Here is a 19655-nt window from a genome sequence, read left to right as displayed (position 1 = left end):
TGTGAACCTGAGCAGGGAGACAGAGGAGGGGGAAACGAGGATAGAAACGAAAGACAGAAAGGGAAGAAGCAATAGTGGAAGGCAGAGAAAACAAGGGCGAAAAACAAATTGGGCCATAGTGCAAAATAAAACCAAGATGACTCGCAATCTTAAAAAGACAAGTCTAAAGGTATCGTGTCTTAATGTGCGGAGCATTCGCAATAAGGTAGATGAATTAACAGCGCAGATAGATATTAACGGTTATGATATAGTTGCGATTGCGGAGACATGGCTGCAGGGTGATCAAGGATGGGAACTGAACATCCAGGGGTATTCAATATTTAAGAAGGACAGGCAAAAAGGGAAAGGAGGTGGGGTAGCGTTGTTAGTAAAGGAGGAAATCAATGCAATAGTGAGGAAGGATATTGGCTCGGAAAATCACGATGTGGAATCTGTATGGGTGGAGCTAAGAAACACCAAGGGGCAGAAAACGTTGGTGGGGGTTGTCTATAGGCCCCCAAACAGTAGTGGAGATGTAGGGGAGGACATTAAACAGGAAATTAGAGACGCATGCAAGAAGGGTACAACTGTAATCATGGGTGACTTTAATCTAAATATAGATTGGTCAGACCAAATTATCAATCATACTGTGGGGGAGGAATTCTTAGAGTGTGTACGTGATGGTTTTCTAGACCAATACGTTGAGGAACCAACTGTAGAACAGGCGATCCTAAACTGGGTATTATGCAATGAGAAAGGATTAATTAACAATCTTGTTGTGCAGAGTCCCTTAAGGAAGAGCGACCATAACATGATAGAATTCCTCATTAAGATGGAGAATGAAGTAGTTGAATCCAAAACTAGGGTCCTGAATCTAAATAAAGGAAATTATGAAAGTATGAGGCGCGAGTTGGCTATGATAGATTGGGGAACTTTACGAAAAGAGATGATGGCGGATAGGCAATGGCTAATATTTAAAGAAAGTGTGCAGGAATTACAACAATTATTCATTCCTGTCTGGCACAAAAATAAACAAGGAAAGGTGGCTCAACCGTGGCTTATAAAAGAAATTAGGGATCGTATTAGATCCAAAGAGGAGACATATAAAATTGCCAGAAAAAGCGGCAAGCCTGAGGATTGGGAGCAGTTTAGAATTCAGCAAAGGAGGACAAAGAGATTGATTGAGAGGGGAAAAATCGAGTATGAGAGTAAATTACCAGGGAACATAACGGACTGTAAAAGCTTCCATAAATATGTCAAGAGAAACAGATTAGTGAAGACAAATGTAGGTCTCTTACAGTCAGAAATGGGGGAAATTATAATGGGGAAATAAAGAAATGGCAGAACAATTAAACACATACTTTGGTTCTGTCTTCACAAAGGAGGACACAAATAACCTCCCGGAAATGTTAGGGAACCAAGGGTCTAGTGAGAGGGAGGAACTGAAGGAAACCAGTACAACTAAAAAAAATAGTGTTAGGGAAATTAATGGGGCTAAAGGCTGACAAATCCCCAGGGCCTGATAATCTACATCCCAGAGTACTAAAGGAAGTGGCCCTGGAAATAGTGGATGCATTGGTGATCATCTTCCAAAATTCTATAGACTCTAGAACAGTTCCTACAGATTGGAGGGTGGCAAATGTAACCCCACTATTTAAAAAAGGAGGGAGAGAAAAAACAGGGAATTACAAACCAGTTAGCCTAATATCAGTAGTGGGGAAAATGCTAGAGTCTACTATAAAAGATGTGTTAACAGAACACTTGGAAGGCATTAACGGGATTGGACCAAGTCAGCATGGGTTTATGAAAGGGAAATTATGCTTAACAAATCTGCTGGAGTTTTTTGAGGATGTAACTAGTAGAATAGATAGGGGCGAACCAGTGGATGTGGTGTACTTGGATTTTCAGAAGGCTTTTGATCAGGTCCCACACAAGAGGTTAGTGTGCAAAATTGAAGCACATGGGATTGGGGGGAATATACTGGCATGGATTGAGAATTGATTGACAGACAGGAATAAAGGAGTCTTTTTCCAGGTGGCAGGCAGTGACTAGTGGGGTACCGCAGGGATCAGTGCTTGGGCCCCAACTATTCACAATATATATCAATGATTTGGATGAGGGAACTAAATGTTAAATTTCCAAGTTTGCAGACGACACAAAGCTGGGGTGGAATGTGAGCTATGAGGAGGATGCAAAAAGGCTCCAGTATGATTTGGACAAGTTGGGTGAGTGGGCAAGAAGATGGCAGATGCAGTATCAAGTGGATAAATGTGAGGTTATCCACTTTGGTTGTCAAAACAGAAAGGCAGATTATTATCTGAATGGTGATAGATTGGGAAAAGGGGAGATGCATCGAGACCTGGGTGTCCTTGTACACCAGTCGCTGAAAGCGAGCATTCAGGTGCAGCAAGCAGTTAGGAAGGCGAATGGTATGTTGGCCTTCATTGCAAGAGGATTTGAGTACAGGAGCAGGGATGTTCTTCCTGCAGTTATACAGAGCCTTGGTGAGACCACACCTGGAGTATTGTGCGCTGTTTTGGTCTCCTTATCTGAGGAAGGATATCCTTGCCATGGAGGGAGTGCAACGAAGGTTTACCAGACTGATTCCTGGGATGGCAGGACTGACGTATGAGGAGAGATTGGGTGGACTAGGCCTATATTCACTAGAGTTTAGAAGAATGAGAAGTGATCTCATCGAAACGTATAAAATTCTAACAGGACTGGACAGACTAGATGCAGGGAGGATGTTCCCGATGGCTGGGAGTCTGTAACCAGGGGTCACAGTCTCAGGATACGGGGTATGCCATTTAGAACTGAGATGAGGAGAAATTTCTTCACTCAGAGGGTGGTGAACCTGTGGAATTCTCTACCACAGAAGGCAGTGGAGGCCAAGTCATTGGATGTATTCAAGAAGGAGATAGATATATTTCTTAATGCTAAAGGGATCAAGGGATATGGGGAAAAAGCGGGAACAGGGTACTGAGTTAGACGATCAGCCATGATCATTTTGAATGGCGGAGCAGGCCCGAAGGGCCGAATGGCCTCCTCTTGCTCCTATTTTCTATGATTCTATGTTTCAATACTGCACTGTCAGCCTAGATTATGTGCTCAAGTTTCTGGAGTGGGGCTTGAACCCATGACCTTCTGAGTCAAAGATGAGAATGCTACCACTGAGCCAAGTCTGACACAAGGGCCCTGATATTAACCGGGAGCGGGAAGGGTGCAGTAGAGCCTGGTAGCGGGCCAAGAACCCGGCAAGGCCAAGGACGTGGATCAGCAGGATCTCATTTAAGTAATTCCGTGCAGACTCCCCACCGCACCCCCCCCCGACCCCCCCACCACCGACAGCCTCGTCCTGATTTGCCACCGTAAATATTATGGCAGCTGAGAATGGGGTTAGGTTGCTTGATTCCGATATTTTAACCCCCACCCCTGACTCGCTCCCGCCCATTGGGGTGGATGGGTGGTCTTAAAATCGAGGCTAAGGTTTCAGAGGCACACAGAACCTGCTGGCCTATTTTCTTGATATAGTGTTTACACTTGATGAACAAGGCAACTCTCATACAGAGGGTGATTACATCTTTTCTCTCCCTCCTATGGACTGGCCAGTGCCACTTTTTTAGGACACAGCCAAGGACATCAATGATAGGACAATTGCAAAGTCCATTGTCAGACGTAAGCAAGTAGTGGGCCTGTTTCTAACATCAGGGTGAACTTTACACCTAACACTCATTAAGCAGTGAACCTAGATAGAGACGACCTATTTGCCTTTCAAGTGGAATCAGGGCATGAGACAGATGATGTGTATTTTATTTGGGCAGGCTGTTCCCAGCAATGCTGTAACTAATTTAAAGTAATCATGTTACAGACGAGCCACAGAGTTCATTAAAGAAATATTAAAAATGTGAATGTTTTTGTTATATACAAGATTGCACTTTGATCTGTCATGGCAGATGCCTGTTAAAGCAGTGGTTCTCAAACTTTTTTTAGCCAGGCCCCACCATTTCTTCTGGCTGGGCCCACCAAATTCTCATAGCTTCTCAAGCCGAATCAGCTTTGGATATTGATACTAGCATTTTTATAAAGCTTATATTGTCATAATTCTTGCTCTTTCCCTTAACTTTTGTTTCTCTCTTGATCATTTTTTTTGTTTCTCCAGCTCCTCTTTCACTTTTGTTTCTCTCCTCCTCCCCTCCTAGTGTCTGTCTCTCCTCCTTCTCCCAACTCCTCTCTCCACTCGGTTGGTCTGTGTCTCTCCTCTCCACTTATGTTTGTTTCTCTTCCTTCACCACATTAGTTGAATGTGAAGATAGAGCCAAACATCTACAATATGAGTTAGATAGATGGAATATGTCGATGAGCTAATCAGTGGCAGATGAAATTCAATGTAGAAAAGAAGTCCTACACATGGGAAGACAAAGTGGACAACTTAGATGATTGGGGTTGAGTTAGACAGGAATGAAGTTGAAAGAGATCCAGAGGTATTAGCAGACTACTAGCTTGCCCTGTCATTAAGGAACAGTACTGAAACCACACAAATAGAGTGTCGACCTATCTGGCCAAAACAGTAAACAACAAATTGGAAGATGTCATACTAAACCTGGACAGTGCTCTGATCAGATCAGACCTTGAGTACATTTTCAGTTTGATAGTTGAGATGCAAGGGTGAGATTGAAGCCCTAGAATTAGTGCAAAGAAGAACCATGCGACTGACCCCAGTATCAGAGCACTGAGTTGTAAGGACACACTGCAAAACCTGACTTATCTAGCCTCTAATTGAGGTGACTGAAGAAGGACCTCATGAAGGTATTTAAAATAATAAACAAGGTAGAAAGCTAAATCTGGAACACTGCTTCAAGCTAAACAGTGACAGCAGAACTCGGGACAGGTTGATACCAGCAAAATTCAAATTTCGGACATGAGGAATTATTTCACGCAAAGAATGATTTGTGAGTGTGGTTTTTGTAAGAAAAACTCCTGGAATCATCATGTAAGAAACAGTTCCTCGGATCATGGGGGGAGGGGGGGGCGGTGCTGTAGGTTGTTTCTGGATTAAAATCATAGAAAGGTTACTGCACGGAAGGAGGCTATTTGGCCCATCCGTGCCAGCTCTATGCAAGAGCAATCCAGCAAGTCCCACCCCTCCTCAGTCGTGCAAACTTTTTCCTTTCAAGTACTTATCCAGTTCCCTTTTGAAAGCCACAATGGAATCTGCCTCCACCACCCACCCTGGCAGTGCATTCCAGATCCTAACCACTCGCTGCGTAAAAAAGTTTTTCCTCATGTCACCTTTGGTTCTTTTGCCAGTCACCTTAAATCAATGTCCTCTGGTTCTTGACCCTTTTGCCAGTGGGAAAAGTTTCTCTTTATCTATTCTGTCTCAACCCTTCATGATTTTAAATACCTCTTTCAAATCTCCTCTCAACCTTCTCCGCTCTAAGGAGAATCACCCCAGCTTCTCCAGTCTATGCACATAACTGAAGTCCTTCATCCCTGGAACCAGTCCAGTAAATCTCTTCTGCACCCCCTCTAAGGCCTTCATATCTTTCCTGAAGTGCGGTGCCCAGAACTGGACACAATACTACAGTTGTGGCCGAACCAGTGTTTTATAAAGGTTCATCATAAACTTCCTTGCTTTTGTAGTCTATGCCTCTATTTATGAAGCCCAGGATCCCGTATGCTTTTTTAACCGCTTTCTCAACTGCCCTGCCACTTTCAACGATTTGCGCACATATACCCCCAGATCTCTTTGTTCCTGTACCCCTTTTAGAATTGTGCCCTTTAGTTTATATTGCCTCTCCTCGTTCTTCCTACGGAAATGTATCACTTTGCATTTTTCTGCGTTAAATTTCATCTGCCACGTGTCCGCCCATTCCACCAGCCTGTCCATATCCTCTTGAAGTCTATCGCTTTCCTCCTCACTGTTCACTACACTTCCAAGTTTAGCGTCATCTGCAAATTTTGAAATTATGCCCTGTACACCCAAGTCCAAGTCATTAATATATATCAAGAAAAGCAGTGGTCCGAGTACTGACCCCTGGGGAACACCACTGTACACCTCCCACCAGTCTGAAAAACAACCGTTCATCACTACTCTCTGCTTCCTGTTACTTCGCCAATTTTGTATCCATGCTGCTACTGCCCCCTTTATTCCATGGGCTTCAATATTGACGACAAGCTGATTATGCGGCACTTTATCAAACACCTTTTTGAAGTCCATATACACCACATCAACCTCATTGTCCTCATCAACCCTCTTCGTTACCTCATCAGAACACTCGATCAAGTTAGTTAAACATGATTTGCCTTTAACAAATCCATGCTGGCTTTCCCTAATCAATCCATACTCGTCCAAGTGACTGTTAATTCTGTCCTGGATTATCGTTTCTAAAAGTTTCCCCACCACCGAGGTTAAACTGACTGGCCTATAGTTGCTGGGTTTATCCTTACACCCTTTTTTGAACAAGGGTGTAACATTTGCAACTCTCCAGTCCTCTGGCACCACCCCCGTATCTAAGGATGTTTGGAAGATTATGGCCAGTACCTCCGCAATTTCCACCCTTAGTTCCCTCAGCAGCCTAGGATGCATCCCATCCGGACCGGGTGACTTATCTATTTCAGATACTGCTAGCCTTTCTAGTTGAGTCTTTCGATTGATGAGTTAGGATTCACATTCCATTTTGCTGCCTTCCATTTTGGAGCTGATTTACTCATCTTTTTTCTATCTAATGCCTTTTCACTGCCTGATTGAGATGACCGTTGTAAATCATTCAGCACTTTTCATTTCTTTGCAGATTTTAACAATCCATTCTCTGATGTTAAAACCAATTAGCTGCATTTTGTATGACAATTTAACATCCCTAATTCTTGACCTTTACCTGTTGTTTCCTCCTTTCTGCTTTGTTTTGGTCAATCCAAGGTTTGGTTGTTTACCCATTCTGGTTCTGACAAAGGGTCTCTCCCTAGAATGTTATTCTCCCTTTTCTCTTTTCAGATGCTGATGGGCCTGCAGTGTATTTCCAGCATTTTTTAGTTTTATCTTGGACTTTCTATCATTTGTGTTTTTTTTAATCTTTCTCTTTGCTGAATGAGGATTTTTAGGTTAGTTTTAGGAGTTCCATAAACACATTAGCGTAGAAATTAATATTAGCTGACAAAAAGTTAACATGCTTGAATGCATCTTCCTCCATGCACTATTTTAATGGAGGAATAAATCCATGCCTGTGTTAAAATAGCTGGGGAATATCATATGACAGCAAGTTTTGTCACTAATATCAGCAAAGGTCATTTTTAAGTTGTTGTACTCAAGGACAGTAGGTTAGGTAAGGTAATTCTGGTTGTCAAAAAAGAAGCAAAACAAGAATCGGAGAATTATACACTAGCTTAGACCAACATCAATTGAGGGAAAATGCCTGACAACATCTTACAGGATGCTATTAAGGTTCATCTAAAGGGTTAGTCAGCATGGATTGAGAAGCAAAGATTCATGGCTCACTCAGCTGTTGGAATTCTCTGTACAGCCCTCCTCCGCTAATTTAGTTACTTCCTCAATGGATATAATTGAGTTGGATTTTCAAAGACCATTTGATAAAGTTCTTCATCTGAGTGTTTTGAAGATGATGAAATTAAAAACATTATCCAGCTGGATTGAAAATCTCGCTTAACAATTGAAAGCATAGCTAGCTGTATAACTTGCATTCTTTTAAAAACAAAATCCAAAAAACTGAGGGTTTGTTACATTTTTGAAAGAACAAAAAGTAATTGTAACTTGAGGCAAGAAAAAATATGAGAGCACAATGGTGACATGTCATGTATTGTAGGTATAATTAGGACAAGTGTGCATTAAGATTCCAGCAAACAATAACAGGTGTCTGTTTTCTGCCCACGTTGGCGTTGAAGTGTATGGTACATTTATTTTTTATGGTATCTCTATTTTCCTCTTATCTCATACCCACCCTCAGAGCCATGTGTTTACAAGCAGAGTACAAAGTGCAAAATGGTAAGAGTACACTTCACATGACTTCAAACTTGGATTATAGTTCAGACTGTAGCTCCAAACCTGGAGTTTGAATTGAAAGGTATGAGATCACAGAGGTGGCACCTTGTAAAATAGAGGTGGAAAATGGCCCTCAACAAACCTTATCCAAGTCTGACAGTTCATGTAAACTTACCTATCTGTGGTTGGTTTCTTGAAACTTGAACTTGCTACAGAAGGGAAAAAAGGGGATCCTGGATGTTGTGGAACTACGCTTGTGCTAAATACTATGACCATATTTTACTGTCTGTACAATAGATGATATATTCCTGACAGTATGGTAGGAAGATTGTGGGATTGCAAACACCAAGCTATGTAATCATAGTTATGTGAAATAAAAACAAAAAATGCTGGAAACACACCAGGTCAGTGATTATCTGTAAAGAGAAAAGATAAGTTAGTGTTTCAGGTGTACATCCATCATCAGAACTAAAGACTAAAAGTTAAGCAAGCATTTTAGTAAGATTTTAAAAAATAGCGAAAAAAGGGAGTGGGGTACAAACAACATTACTGGAATCACATCGGGAGTTAATGGATTGAATGACCTACAGATTACTTAACAGAAGACTGTTAGATGTTTTGAAGATTGTCAGAGAAGCAATGAAAAGATATTAAAGATAAAAAAGGAATGTGCAGATAGCTGCAGTGAAAAGACTTGGGAGGGGCCCATCCACCAAAAGGTGGAATAATGGGAAAAATTGGAGAAAGAAAAAATCCCTGCAAATGCAGGATGTCTGAAACGGGAACAGAAAATGCTGGCAAAACACATCGAGTCCTGAATAGAGAAAATTAGACCAACACTGCAGATGCAGACCTCCCCCAGTCAGCACTGCGGGTCTACACCTGAAATGTCAACCCACCTCCCCAACTCCCATGCACTGACACATCCACTACACATCAGAGGGATGCAGAATGCCCAGTAGAAAGTTGAGCTGCTAGCCCTGAAATTCCTATCATGGGAGAGAATGGAAAGCGAAATTTCTGCCTGGAGAGGACCAGGAATTTGGGGTGGAACCTGATTCCACTCCATTTGCAGTGTTCCTTTAAATTCAGGCTGTGGAGTAGACAGTCGATCTTCTGTCCATCTCTTCCCCCTCCCCCATTCCAGTGGTGTGTTTGAGGAGTTCCCAGGCTTCCCTGGGAAATTCCACTCATTCCAACCTCAAAATCCCTCAGCAGAACTCAAGCCAGCTGAGAGCTGGTGTGAGTACTGCTCAAGCTCCAGAAGCTTCTGAGAGAAATGCCCAAAAATTGTTCCCTTAGGAACAAAAAAGTCAAAGTCCCTCCTGCTTTTCTTCAGCCCAGGAAGGGCTCTACGGTCCCCCTGTCAGAGCGGCTGGGTGCCACTTCGGCATCGGCCAGCAGATTGGGGCAGGCATCTTTGATGTGCTCATGGAGGTATGATGTGCCTATCCAGTCATTTAAATGACCCCATCTCCAAGATTTGGGACAGAGTCTGTGTCTTCCACTGCAAGCAGATGGGAGTTATGCTCCATCACCTTTGTGCAGGTGGAGCGGTTCCCCATGAATTTTGGGGCCACTATCTCTGCAGTTTGCATTGAGTCTGATTTGACCAGTCTAGCAGGCCAAAGTCAGAGAGGTAAGAGTGAAAATGTGATGGGGAAGTTACATTGATGAGCCAAAGCAAGCTCAGGACTTGAGGACGGAATGGAGTTCAGCAAAGCAGTCACCTATTCTGCATATAGCCTCTCCATTATAGAGGAGACCATCCACGTAAATTGCTGCCTCATGTAGAAGGAGTATTTAGGTCCTGGATTGTAGCCTGGGAGGAAGTAAATGGACAGGTGTTGCATCTGCACTGGTTGTACGGGAAAGTGCCAGAACAGAGGTGGCTGAAAGTTGGGGTGATGGAAGAGTGAACAAAGGTATTGTGGAGGGAATGGTTCCACCGAGGAGGGGAAGCTGTTCTTGAAATGTAATCATGTTGTAGGTGCCAAAAATGGGAGAAGATGATCTGGTGAATGCAGAGGCTGATGAGGTGAAAGGTGAGGACAAGGGGGTTTCTATTGTGAGAGGGCGCAAAATGTGAGAGCAGAGGCCCAGGAAATGTGGATTTGGTCCCGAGTTGTGTTGACAACTATGGAGGGGAAACCTTAGGTGACAAGAAAGGAGGATATTTCAGAATCACTCGCGTACAAAGTGGAGTCATAACAGCGAATGCGATGAAGACAGAGAAACTGGGAGATAGGGATAAGTCCTCACAGGTAGTGCGGTAGTTGTTGGAGTCAATGGGTTTCTAACAGATGTCTATGGAAACCCTATTACGGAGGCAGGTTGACATTTTGGGTGTAGGCTCACAGTGCTGGCAAGAGAGAGAGAAGTCGAGAAGGAAAGTGAAGAATCAGAGATGGACCGTGTAAAGGTCAGGGATGGGTGGAAATTGAAGCATAGTTAAGGATATTTTCAAGATCACAGTGAGAGCAGGAAGCAACAACTAACATTAGTCATCAGTGTAATAGGAAGAGGTGAGCATGGGGAACCTGAGTAGTATTAAAACAAAGAATGTTCCACATAGCCTACAAAAGGACAAGTATAGCGAGGTCTCCCATGGCAACATCTTTTATCTGGAGTAAGTGAGTAGAGGTGAAGGAATTTATTCAAGGTAATATCAAGTTCAGCTGGTGGAGGAGGAAGGTGGATGACAACTGTTTGAGCTGCTGTTCAAGGAAGAATAGCTCTTCCATCCCACAGCAGGACATTTTCTGGAAGGACCTGAAAAACGTTTTGGTGCAAAATGGAGGTGTAGAAGAACTGTGAAAAGAAGATTTGTGCTGCAGAATGTGAAATCATCTCAGGAGCGAAGGGTGTCAGAGAAGCCATGCATGCAAAGGGTAGAGACTGAACAAAGAGGGAGGCAGGGGGAGGGAGAAAATAACATTATCCTATAGATAAAAGAAATAGGAGATGAGAGTAAAGGTCAGACCAAGGTAAGGAATAAAGGTAACATAAATGATCAGGGAACAAATACAATTATAGAACATAAGTACAAAATTACTGTTAAAAATAAAGTGAGTGGAACAATTAATAAAAACAAATTAAATTGCCTGTAAAGCAATGTGCACAGCATCTGAAACAAAACGAGTGAACTGGAAGCAATAATTTGTAGTGAGGAGCCAGATATAGTAGGGATAACAAGCATGGTTTAATAAAGAACAGGACTGGCAGTTAAATATTGCAGGATATAATGTATTTAGAAAGGATAGGGAAGGAAGATGGCGGTGGGGTAGCTGTACTAATTAGAGAAAAATTGGACTTAATTCATCTTAAGATGGAAACAGAATCCACATGGATTGAGATGAAGGTTAAGAAGGGATTGATCAATCTAATGGGGGTATTCCACAGACCGCCTAATAGTGGAATGGAAGTGGAGGAAGAAATAATGTAAGCAAATCTATGAAATGAGTAAAAGAAATGGAATAATAATCGTGGGAGATTTCAACTACCTCCAAATAAACTGGCAAGAAGAGGTAGATAAAGGGGAAAAGGGAATGGAGTTTTTACATTGTGTTCAGGACTACTTTCTTACCCAGTATGTAAGAAGCCCAACAAGAAAGGAATTACTGTTGGATCTAGTAATGGGAAATGGACTGGAGCAGATAAGAGAAGTAAGCATAGGGGAGCATCTCGGCAATAGCGATCATAACATAATAAGGTTTAAAATAATGATTGAAAAAGACATAAGTCAGAAAAAGACCAAAGTAATAGATTTGACAGAAGCTAATTTTGAGGGGATGAGAATGGGTCTAGGGAAGGTAAATTGGTAAAAACTTTGTCAGACGAAGAGGTAGAACAGCAATGGGAAATATTTAAAACAGTGACCAGTAGAGTTCAGGAGAAATATATTCCTCTGAAAAACAACAACAAACTAGCCAACAATGTAACACCATGGATGAATAAAGAGATGAGGGTAAAATTGAAACTGAAGAAAAAGGCATTCACTTAAGTATGTAGACAATAGAGGAGAAGATGACAAAGGCAATATGAAGAGGTTAGGAAAGAAGTCCAAGAAAAAATTAGCAAAGCAAAGAGGAACTACAAAATTAAATTATCAAGGAATATTGTAAAACATAGTAAAGTATTCTACTGACACGTAAATAACAAAAGAAAAATCAGGATAAGGATAGGGTCACTAAGGGAGGCACAAGATAAACTCACAGGTAATGACAATGAAATAGCAGAAATATTGAATGGTTACTTTGCCTCCATATTTACCAGGGAGACTAACATGGAGGGCATGACTTTAGAAGAAGAGATCAAAAAAGATATCAAGACATTTAAGATAGAATGGGAGGTGGTAATAGATAAACAAATCAAACTTAGAGAGGGTAAACCCCTGGCCCATATGGACTGCAGCCGCCCATATGGACTGCAGCCACACATATTAAAAGAAGTTAGGGAACAGATAGCAGAGGCATTATTACATATAAAAATTAATTAAAAAAGGGAATCATGCCAGAGAACAGCTAATGTTCCTTTATTTAAAAGGGGAGATAGAACAAGTCCAGGGAATTATAGACCAATTAGCTTAACGTCAATGGCAGAAAATAATGGAATCTTCACTCAAAGATGTAACAGCAAAACATCGAGAAACCAAAAATATAATAGACTAGTCAGCACGGAATTCAAAAGAGAAGGTCATGCTTGACCAACTTTATTGAATTTTTTTTGTAGAAGTAGCAGAAAGGGTAGACAAAGGTAATGCAGTAGATGTCATCTATTTGGATTTTCAAAAGGCCTTCGATAAGGTACCGCATAGTAGACTCATGATTAAGGTCCGAGCATTGTGGAGTCGGGAACAAGTAGCAGAATGGATAGCAAGCTAGCTACAAAACAGAGAGTCGGGGTTAAGGGTAGCTACTCAAACTGGCAAAAGGTAGGAAGTGGTGTTCCACAAGGATCTGTGCTGGGACCACTGTTGTTCACCATTTACATTAATGATTTGGACTCGGGAATCGGAAGTACAATTTCAAAATTTGCAGATGATACCAAATTGGGGGTATAGTTAATACTGAGGACGATTGCGACAAAATGCAAGAAGACATTAATAAACTTGCAGAATGGACGTGTAATTCACAAATGAATTTCAATATAGATAAGTGTGAGGTGGTGCATTTTGGTAGGAAGAATAAGGAGGCCATATACTCCTTGGGAAAAAAATAGTCTAAATGTGGTGGAGGAGCAAAGGGATCTCGGGGTACATATACACAAATCACTAAAAGTGGCAACACAGGTTAATGAGCTATTTTTTAAAAAAAGCAAATAAAGCACTAGGGTTCATTTCTCGAGGGATAGAATTGAAAAGTAGAGAAATTACGTTAAACTTGTATAGAACCTTGGTTGGACCACACTTGGAGTCCTGTGCACAGTTCTGGTATCCATATTATAAAAAGGATATAGAGGCACTGGAGAAGGTGCAAAAATGATTTACTAGGATGATACCAGAACTGAGAGGTTATAACTATCATGAAAGACTGAACTTGCCGGGGCTCTTTTCTCTCAAAGAGAAGGCTAAGGGGTGACCTGATCGAGGTCTTTTAAGGTTATGAAAAAGTTTGACAGGGTAGATGTAGAGGAGATGTTTCCACTCATGGGGGAGACTAAAACTATGGGCCATAAATATAAGATAGTCACTAATAAATCCAATAGGGAATTCAGGAGAAACTTATTTACCCAGAGTGTGGTTAAAATGTGGAACTCGCTACCACAAGGAGTAGTTGAGGCGAATAGCATAGATGCCTTTAAGGGAAAGTTGGATAAACACATGAGGGCAAAAGGAATAGAAAGTTGTGCTGACAGGGTTTGGTGAAGTAGGGTGGTTGGAGTCCCGTGTGGAACATAAACACCTGCATGGACTAGTTAGGCCAAATGGCCTGTTTCTGTGCTGTACATTCTATGTATTTCTATGTAAGGTATGAAGAAATTAGTTCAGTGGGACAGGAAAAAGCTGAAACAATTGGTTTGCCACGACAGTCCTGGTTGTGTATCTGGGGGAGAAAATAGAAACAGGTGGTGTGGGGTTGGGGAATAAAGAGATTGAATAAGTGATTGATTGACTAGTTTAAGGTTTGGTGATGATTCGGATATATTTGTAGAGATATTTATGCAGAATGCAGCATTGATATCAGTGACCTTCAGTCTTGGACAATGTTGTTTCCCAAAATCTACATGCTTTTCAACAGGAGGAGAATTAAATTGTGTGCTACTTTTGCCCCAGTCTTTCTTTCGATAATTATAGTCGCCCATTATTATCCCCCTGTTGTTCCTGCATTTTTCTCTAACTTGTCTAGATATCTCTTCCCCCATCTCCTTTCCACTGTTGGATTGATAATATACTCCCAATAGAGTAACTTTTATAATACTACGATCAAACTATTTACGTGAGATATTTGGGACTCGAAAACATATAAGACTGGGGTAATATAGATTGTTTGTCTGAACGTTCTAAAGTTTTTTTTATAAGCCTAAGCTTTCTGCCAAGCTAAAGATGTGCATCGTGTTATGATTTAGGTGATCTAAGCTTCACCAATAGAAAGCACCAGCTGGTGCTAACCAGTCTGCTATGGGAAGGTCGGTAGGGTGGTAGACTGCAACAGGATCTTACAGTATTGGAAGAGCAGAGCTGCAGCAAACATGGATGACTGGATCCTTTTAGGGTTGCCAACCCTCTAGGATTATCCTGGAGTCACCATGAATTAAAGATGAATCTCTTGGACACTGCTGGGAGCAACCCAGGAGGAAAATCATGGTTTTTCTCATTTTCTTTGAACACTTTCATTTATTGGTTATGAAAATATTGGAGATGGGGAAAGAAAGGATGCTTGACTGGGCAGGGCAAGGCAATTGGAGGCAGATGGTCATGTGATGAAACCTCCAGGATTAAGTCCAACCAGAGTTGGCAACTCCAGATCTTGTACAAATTACTACTCTATCATTTGTAAAGTTTATTACTATAATCTGGGTGGGGTTCATTGATCTTGTAGTACTTTGAGCTGAATCTGGGAACACCTAGAACTGTTAATTATCCATTTGAGCAGCCAGACTTTCAGTTCTAATATACGGGATATAGTTTCTGGCACAGTTTCAAATGAAAGAGTTACATTGTGGTCTGTAAACAATTTACTGCTTCCAATGCAACCATGTCAGAAGAGTATTAGGTACTGCTGTTGTATTCAGCATGGATTGTTAGATTAACTGTGTAAGACCATCTATTTCTCTAGTCTCCTTATGTTTCTAGTCTGCTGTATGCAGTTGGTGTGTTGATTTTTTTTTAAAATTAGTTTTTAGCTTCCATTATTGCTCCCTTCTTCTGCCTCACACCTCCTATTGTCCCTTTTGGAATTGAAAGCAACTGGTTTAAAAAATGTATTTAATGGACTGCACAATAGCCTTAGAGGCAGTTTTGGAGCCATGTTCTTTAGTTGTCCATGTTAGGTTTGTAACCAGTCAACCTTTGACGGGAGAATAATATCAGATACACGGCGGCTCCTGCAAGTTGCTGGTACCTGCTCAAGGATATTTAACTCCATTCTAGTGCACTGGTTCTTCGTGCAGCACTTGCCATTTCTGCCATTGCTACTTCGAAACCAGCTGCGAGTAAGTAAGTAAGCAGGCAAGAGTAGTCACAGGTGACTCATTGTAGTTTTCCCTGGCTTCCTGGAGAGGAGTGGGTAAAAGTGAGGAACAATTGTGAGGTAGAAATTGATCTCCATTAGGCAGCATGGCAAGCACTGCTCAGTTCTTGCAGTTGCCTTTTTGCCCTGACATTCTAAGACGGGCGAGTCATTTTATCCATCTTGGAAGGATGAAAGGCTGAAGGAAACCAGCCAGGATTTGAATACCGAAGTACCTTCTGTCCAGAATTTGATATTCAATGGACCATGTTATCATTTTGTCTTCTCATGCCCTGTTTCATAGCAGCATGGCTGAGATCAGGAACTTCATGTGTAGAATCCCCTTCCTACCTTCTGCAGATATGGCTATCCAGTAATCTCACTATGTCTGTTGTATCAAATTATTTTTAACGACTACATTTACATTTTTGATACAGTATTGACATTTTCCCTGTGGAACTTTTCTGGGTCTTGTGAGTTCTGTATCTCTGAATCTCAGGCCGACTTTGACCAGGAAATATTTGGCTGCAGCAAGACGTAATGAAGTGGAAAAGCTGCCAGTTCTATAATTTCTTATTTACGTGCAATTCCAAGACTCTTCCATCAATGATTAACTTTAGATTTGCTCATTTCATTTTTAAACCTTTTATCACTTCCCCTCCACTGTCACATGCCTACAAACAAATGTCTGTAGCTCAGAATGGCAGTACGAGCAGTGCTGCAGCTTCTCAGTGGTCGTCAAATGGGAACAGTTGTGAGATTGTTTGTTCCCGGCAGCGTATTCTTGTCTCACCAACAGAAACGACATGGGGTACCATTCTATATTCGGAAACTAGCATAAGGTAAGTGAACTTTCTGACAAAACTTTGCTCAGTTGAATACTGATAGGAACAAATGCTAGATTTTGAAAATTATGCATGATTATCCAGAAAAATTAAAAAGGGATTATGTTTTACTATAAAAATGATAATTGGACTTTTTTTTCACGTGATCTTCCCTTTTCTCTGGAATTTGCTGACTCATTAGCCTTGTTTTTCACAGGGGAGCGGGAAGGCTGCGGGGGTGCCCGGTAGCAGGCGACGAACCCTGTAGGGTCTTAACGGCAGAGCCTTATTTGAATAAATATTTTTCCTGCGTCCCACCTGACACATGGCCAGATTGACTATCTAGCCAGGGGGCGGGAGTGGGAATCTGACGACAGGACCGGTGGGAATGGTCCCTAGCAGTCAGCGGATGGACAGGATTCCCTGGCTTCATGGTAGGAGGGGAATGCCGGGGTTTCCTCTTAACCAAAGATCATGGGGATGCCAAGGATGGAGATTCTCTGAGGAACTGGGGGATTCTGGGGCTGGGGTCAGGGGGAGGGGGGGGGCCCAAGGGCTCCTTAAAGAGTGTAGAAGGAGCGTGCCTGCTCCTCCTGGCCCATAAGGAGTTCAAAGACAGGCAAAGTTTTAAATCTTACCTGGGACTCTTCTGGCCAGTCGGCTCCTCCCACCGTGTTGCTGTTGCCAGGCAGCAGACAGTGTGGGACTTCCCCACGTGAACCTTAAAATTACATCATGGCGCCAACGACATAATCGAGCTGCAACTTTTGAATCTTAAGTCGGACCCTGCCTGCTTTTAGCGTGAGCCTCGTTCCAGATCTTGAATCACCGCCGTAAATATTAATGTTTTTAAATACCATTCTGACAGGGATGAGCTAGACAAATTATGTCTTCCCACGTGTCTAGCAGTACTTCAGTAGCTGGCTACTAGGCGATTCAATTATTTGATTTTTAAAAAATTATTTTCCTCCTCTCTGGGAAGTTCCTGGTCTCTGATTGACTTAATATTCACAATCTAGAATATGGGGAATTGAAAGGAGATGCCCATGTCCTACCATACCATGGTGTGGCATGTCTGTACAACTAGCACATTCGACCACCAGGTCATGAGCACTTGTATACTTCGCTTTGAAAATCAACCAGAAATTATGTTGAAGTCTAAGTGAGGCTTGCACAATCGCTTAACAACCAGATACTGTCCCTTTAATAAGAACAACATATTGTCAAAACAAGTCAACATTTACATATATGGGGTTGTTTACCACGTTCGGAGCTTGTTCTGCTCCACTGAACAACAGTGGGTTAAACATCTGGAAAAAAATACTTGAACCACACGCAAGTTGAATTGCAATTTCCCCAAACAGCAGCTGCAAAATTCTTTTCAAATGCAGCCTTTTAAAGTTGAAGTATTTCAAAGTTTGTGGCGGATAGCTTGCCGTGCTGCAGTATTGAGGCTGCCTCAATAACTTGTATCCGTAATTTGAGACAGAAGTTTGTTTTAGTGACTACTCAACAGATGGAAGCTGGATTTGGAGGACGCGCTGTATGATCTTTTCCTCAAACAATGCAGCCTAAATCGTCTTGTTTCTCAATCAGTCACCCAGTCATGAGGAAGATGAGATCTTTGAAGGACATTAGGTTTTGCTTTTAGTGGGTTTTTTTCCCGGAGATTCAAAAAAAGCCTAGAAAAACAACAGGCGCCTGGAAAGCTGCCAGCAGCAACACTAAAACCCTTGGAAATACAAAAGGGCTTCGAGGACGCAGTGTTCTGCTGGTGTAATGCTACAAATTTGGAAAGTTTGGTATTGCCAACAGTACTTTCCCACAGGTTGGTAAATAAAGTTTAAAGGATTGATACATCACACTCTATAATTTAATAGTGTAATCAATTCAATTTAACCTTTTGTGGACTGCCACAGTATATCTCTCTCTCTCTCTCTCTCTAGCAGAATAAATTTAATGGTGATAGGGGTAGTAATGATGCGAGTTCAGAATTTTCCATTTTACTTGGCCTTTACTATAAAATGGAGGCCTGTCAGGTGTCTACAAAGTAGTTTTCATTGTGGGCTGTAACATTTATATGTGATTTTAAAGGGTACTTTATGTAAGAACCATTAAACCATATTTAAAGGTAGGATGCAGGATACAGTGCACAATTCCTATTACCAAATAATGTTCTTATTAGGGTTAAACATAATAGTCGCCCTGGAATCTGAATCTTAATTCAAATTCTGATCTTATCTCCTAAGAAAACATTGGACTTTGTCGCAATCCAAGGAATAACCAGTTTAGCTGTGTTTGTACTCCACAGAACAGATAGAGGTACGTCCACAGGCCAAATAGATCTAAAACTGGGTAAACTCTGAAATTTAAATTGGTTCAATTCAGATTCAGAAGTTACTTTGGACCTCCTGTGTGATTTATTTGCCTTTCCCTTCAATAAAATGTATTGGGACTAATTGTATTCATTCATGTAAACAATCATTTTTTGTTCCTAAATAAATACCGTGTTCCTTAGATTGCACATTTTGTCCTATTTACATCCCAAATAACAGTGTACACTGTTGCATTATGCCCGGTAGTACAATTAGTGGCCATTGCAGAGTGCTTTCGCTGAAGATGCAGCCAATTAAATCGAACCCTTTTCACTACGGTAGCATTTTTGTATCTCTTTTCGTAGTTAATTTATATGCCCCCATTAGGATTATCCCTTTGTAAACTTTGCTATTCAATTTGTTAATATCCTGGTATTTCACAACCATTCAAAACTTGAGTCAGGACCAAAACAAAGCTGAAAATGGATTTATTTATTTTATTAGTTTAATAACAAATTACTGTGTTAAGATATACTGTGATTGTAATGATGAAGAGGAAGCTCTGTCATGGAGGTTGAGGGAAAACAGCCTGAACAGCTAGGTACCATTTTCCCCACAGTGTCACTGCATGTGAAGTCATGCAGTGACATGTTGATTGTGTAATCGTGCTGGGTGTTAAGGAGTTTTCGAAGACTATTTACTGATAACCACCATTAGTGATCCACAGACATTGATTTTGTGACTCTTAAATTTTGAAAGCTGCCATCGGAGGTGATATTAAGAGTTAACTTTTTTTTGTTTTTATTTTAGCATTAATATCAGGTTTGGAAAGAATCAATCAATACAATACAGAATGTTATATGACAGTTCA

At 41.4% G+C, this 19655-nt stretch overlaps 1 protein-coding gene across 3 annotated transcripts in view; it reads left to right on the top strand.

Moving 5' to 3' along the window:
- asxl2 (ASXL transcriptional regulator 2) overlaps positions 1–19655 on the top strand; it is a 211020-nt gene that overhangs the window by 30402 nt on the left and 160963 nt on the right. Inside the window, exon 1 of one of the 3 annotated variants that reach the window (XM_067984419.1) lies at positions 17850–18297. The exons of the other annotated variants lie outside the window; for them this stretch is intronic. The gene's annotated coding sequence lies outside the window, so the exon portion shown is untranslated. Of the gene's footprint in view, positions 1–17849; positions 18298–19655 lie in introns of those variants that run through there. 3 annotated transcript variants of the gene reach the window in all.

The sequence above is a fragment of the Heptranchias perlo genome, chromosome 5 (genome assembly GCF_035084215.1).
Source record: "Heptranchias perlo isolate sHepPer1 chromosome 5, sHepPer1.hap1, whole genome shotgun sequence".
Lineage (NCBI taxonomy): Eukaryota > Metazoa > Chordata > Chondrichthyes > Hexanchiformes > Hexanchidae > Heptranchias > Heptranchias perlo.
Note: the sequence above shows the minus strand (reverse complement) of the source record. Positions and strands in the feature narration are given on the sequence as shown.